Here is a 5,099-nt window from a genome sequence, read left to right as displayed (position 1 = left end):
CCCCTCTGATCCTGGCGTAATCATTTTCTTGCCTGTTTATATCTCTCATATGCTCGTTCACTGCTGTGTCTTCTATATCTGTTCCATAGTAAGTCTCTTTTTTTCTTTGGCTTTTACGTACTTATTTTTAAACCATTCATTTAACCTCATCACTTTCTCCTTCTGGTGAGGAATGTGCTTTAATACGTCTGCTTTCACAATATTTAAGTATTATCTATACCTGGTTCTGCCAGTTCTTGTTCCCAATTAACTTCTTTAAAATATTTCTGTAGTTCTTCACAGTTTCCTCTTTTATGGTTCAATAGGTTCTTATTGTCTTCCTCTTCAATAATTATGTCATATGCTACAATAAAATTATTTTCTGATAATACATGGCCACTCTTTCCAAGTGGAGGACTATAAATTATGTTTTCAGTATCATCCTTTTGCCTTATGAACACCAGGTCTAATAAGGATGGCTCATCTAGTCCTCTCTTCCTGATAGTGGATGTTACTTGCTGCTATAGAAAAAATCTTCAGTTAGTTCTAAATACTGTACTTATTATCCAAGTGGTTTTCAGTACCCTTTGTTTCCATACTTTCGCAGTTTACTTTGTTATTAAAATCTCCACTTATTATAATCCTTTTAGATTTATCCTCTATATTTTGCCATAATGTTCTGACACTTTTTAATGTATTCTCTATCATTCATTGCCAGACGCCATGTATCCCAAATGGGGTGGCCAAGGGCTTAGAGTTAATTGTTTTACAGGGAGGGGCACTAATCCTCCACCAACCCCACTTGACACGTAGGGATGCCAACAGCATCTGGTGTTCCCAGGCGGTCACCCATCCAAGTACTAACCAGACCCAACGTTGCTTAACTTCGCTGATCGGACGGGAAGCGGTGTACTCAACGTGGTATGGCCGTTGGCTATTCTCTATCAACTTTCCGTATTTGTCCATTTCCCAGGTCCTTGTCTAAGGAGGTATATATAGGCCTATATATATATGTATATATATTCATCATCATCATCAGCCGTTTGAGTATCCACTGCAGGACCGGCCTATCCCAACCGAAGTCGGGACGATACAGCCAATGTATCTCTACCAAGTGGCTTAGGCTGTCTAGTAAAGATTGTATGTACGGTGACAAGTGCTTGTAAGTGTAATAGTAGTGTTGGAGTGGCTTTGGATGTGTGTGTAGTCTGTGAACCAAGAGTAATCGGCCCGCGCAAGCCGACTGGGTGCAAGCATACTTTATAGTAAGCGACACTGGTTCAACCACAGCACCCCTGGTGTCCGCCAATGCAGTGCGTGGCCGGGTGAACACTTCCAAAGTTTATTACCCTGGCGAGGCGCAAACCCTGGCTCACCCGTGTACGAAACGCACACTCTACCACTGTACCACAGAGGCTCCATATATATATATATATATATATATATATATATATATATATATATATATATATATATATATATAATCATCAGCCGTTTGAGTATCCACTGCAGGACCGGCCTATTCCTACCGAAGTCGGGTCGATACAGCCAATGTATCTCAACCAAGTGGCTTAGGTTGTTTGGTAGAGATTGTATGTAGGGTGAGATGTGCTTGTATGTGTACTTGTAGTGTTGTAGTGGCTTTGGATGTGTGTGTAGTCTGTGAACCAAGTGTAGTCGTCCCGGGCAATCCGACTGGGTGCAAGCATACTTTTATAGTAGGCGACACTGGTTCAACCACAGCACCCCTTGTGTCCACAAAAGTAGTATGTGGCTGGGTGGACACTCCCAAAGTTTATCACCCTGGAAGGGCGCGAACCCTGGCTCACCCGTGTACAAAAACGCACACTCTACCACTGTACCACAGAGGCTCCTAATATATATATATATATATATATATATATACAGTATATATATATATACAGTACATATATATATATATATATATATATATATATATATATATAAAATAAAAACCAAAGAAAGAGACATAATGATAGCAACAATATAAATATAAATATATATATATATATATATATATATATATATATATATATATATATTATATATATATTGTTGCTATCATTATGTCTCTTTCTTTGGTTTTTATTTTTATCTATCTATTGCCAGATGCCTTAATTCTGTAAGGGGTAGCCATAAACAAATCGCCTCCATGTCACCCAATATCCCACCATTTCACTGCCCTGCTCCCAGCTGACACATCCCTCGCTCATATACTTCTCCACTCCAACCCTCCATCTCATCCTTGGCCTCCCCCTCACTCTTCCCCTCTCCACCTCACTCACATACACACTCCTTGTTAGTCTCTCGCTCTCCATCCTGTCCACATTGCCAAACCACCTCTGTATTTCTCCTAACAATTTCAACCACATTCACATAAACACCACAACGCTCCTTCACTTCCTCATTTGTCAGTCTCTCCATGTAACTCCACATGCTCCTTTTGAATAACTCTTTTCCATTGCTCTTTCTCTTGACTTGTGTTCTTCTAACAAGGTCCAAGCTTCACTTCCATACGTTAGAGTTGGTATCACAATACCGTCAAGCAGCGACTTTTTTACTTCTATGCTCATTTCCCTATTCCTTATTACTACTTTCAAAGAACCAGCAACCTTTCTTCCCTGTTGCACACTTTCAAGCACTGCTTCCTCTAAACTTTCATCCTTACTCATCACACTACCCAAGTACTTAAATGCACTTATAGTTTCCATTTCCTCCCCATCCGACCTCACTGTGCATTCAGTGCCTTTGTTTCTCTCCAAGACCACAACTTTACTCTTCCGTACAGCCACTTTTAGATTCCGTTTCTTACACACTCTCTCAGACTCATTCACCAAGCCTTGCAGTTCCCTTTCGTCCTCACTTAACGATACAGTAGCATATGTAAACAACAGACCAGGAAGTTTCCAAACGCTGCCCATATACAGACTGAACAACAGTGGAGACATGACACATCCTTGTTTCAATCCAACATTCACACTGAAAAATTAACTCAATTTACTATCCAAATGCACTGTAGCCTCTGCGCCCTCACACATACTGTACACGGAATTCATCAGCTTCCCATTTACTCCATAAATTCTTACTGTTTTCCACATTCCTTGTCTATCCACTCTGTCATATGCTTTCTCCAAATCCACGAAGGCTGCATACATCTTTCTCTTCTCTAAATGCTTTTCAACTAAAGACCTTAGGATGAATATCTGATCTACACAACCTCCTCCTTTCCTAAACCTCCCTGCTCTTCTCCAACTAATTTCTGTTAATTCCCTAACTCTGTCAATAAGTATCTTCCCATATACTTTTCCTGTTACACTAAGAAGACAAATGCCCCTATGATTACCATACACCTCTTTTTCCCCTTTTCCTTTGTGGCTTCATTGCCAACCACCATGCTGCTGGTCCCAACACAATAGGAGACCCTGTCATTAATGGCCACAAAGGATAAATGAAGAGTTAGCAAACAGCTAGATGCAGGATACAAAAAGTTTTTTTTTTTTTTTGGTTCTTTATTTACCATTCAGTACAAGTCCCAACACTCTGGGGAACACTGTCCCTGAAGGCCAAGCAGGGAGGGGTGCATAAGGAAAACAAAATCGGTATCATAGGGCATAGAAGGTACAGAAGGAATTATCATTACAAGCACAATAATTAAACAAAGACATACAGTGATACATACATGGTACAAAGTTGTCACAGTAATTATGATTAATTGTCATTCCTTCATTCTTTCCTCTTCCTTCTGCCTGTGGGTGACTCTACACTGAGTGACAAGCCAAATGGTTTCCTGTACACCAGAAAACCTTTTATTAAGCTGTGTGGTAACCATATAACCAAATTTTGGCGCCTGGTGGTTTGGTGGGTAATTATTGTGCTCCAATCGGACTGAACCGGTGAAGGTTTATATCCAAGGGGTGATTGGGGTTTATGGCTCATGTAATGCCACTCAGGGATGAGTGAGGCTGGTCACTCTCATCTTAAATGCCAGGACCAACTGCCTAGCCCCGGGCTTCTACGCTCCTCATGGGGCAAAGTAGGATTGGATGATGGATGGATGGATGGATGTTTGTAATATGAGTAAGGTGGTACATAGATACACACTTATGTACATACATATGCAGATTGAGAGGCACATATGCACACATATACGAGGTATGTTCAATAAGTAATGAGAAAATTTCAGGAGAGACACTATTTACTTTCATAAGCTTACAAAACTTTGTCTCCTTCAAAACAATGGCCTCTCGCATCTACACACTTCTGTAGGCGTCTCGCCCAATCCTGGAAGACCTCCTCCCAGTCCTTCTTCTGCAGTCCCTTCAGGTAATTTTCCAATGCCTCTTTCACCTCCTGTGTTGACTGGAATCTGATTCCCCTGAGGCTGTCTTTCATGCATGGGAACAGGAAGAAGTCACAAGGGGCCAGGTCAGGGCTGTAGGGTGGGTGTTGTACCACTTTCATACCCCTGTTGGCCATCCAGGTGGTCACCAGCATTGACCTGTGGCATGGGGCATTGTCCTGGTGGAACCACCACTCTCTGCTCCGGCCTCTTCTTCCTCATCTTCTGCCTGAACCTTTTCAGAACCTAAGGTAATACTCCTTATTGATGGTTTGGCCCTCAGGAACCCATTCAACATGAATGAGCCCCTGAGAATCAAAGAATGGAGTGACCATGGCTTTCTCTTGCGACCTGCTCATCTTTGCCTTCTTGGGCCTGGGGGAGGACATGTGCTTCCACTGGGCACTCTGACGTTTGCTCTCAGGGTCATAGGTGAACACCCAACTCTCGTCGCAAGTCACTACCTTATTCAGGACACTTGAATCAGTCTCTATCATATCGAGAATGTCTGCAACATTCCATACGAAACTGCCTCTGCTCGTCGGAGAGGATCTTTGGCACGAACTTGGCACAAACTTTGTAGAGCTTCAGATCTTCGGTCAGAACTGTGCCAATACTAATACCAACAGCTTCAGATATCATCCTCACAGTAAGTCGACGGTCTTGCATCACTAACCTTCGCACTTCCTCAATGTTTTCCTCCTTAAGTGCACTGTTCGGTGCTCCAGATTTGGGTTCATCCTCAACCTGTTCATTTCCT

The 5,099-nt window shown here is 42.0% G+C and overlaps 1 non-coding gene across 1 annotated transcript; it reads right to left on the bottom strand.

Annotated features, from left to right (window-relative positions):
* Nucleotides 1–795: 795 nt before the first annotated feature.
* LOC145417599 (5S ribosomal RNA) lies at nt 796–914 on the bottom strand. Its single transcript, XR_013900505.1, has one exon. It is a non-coding gene; the product is annotated as a 5S ribosomal RNA (ribosomal RNA).
* Between the last annotated feature and the right edge of the window lie 4,185 nt (nt 915–5,099).

The sequence above is a fragment of the Coenobita brevimanus genome, chromosome 110, assembly GCF_032717465.1.
Source record: "Coenobita brevimanus isolate Jiangsu-jjx chromosome 110, ASM3271746v2, whole genome shotgun sequence".
In the NCBI taxonomy this organism is placed as follows: Eukaryota; Metazoa; Arthropoda; class Malacostraca; order Decapoda; family Coenobitidae; genus Coenobita; species Coenobita brevimanus.
This window is presented reverse-complemented; position numbering and strand designations above follow the sequence as displayed.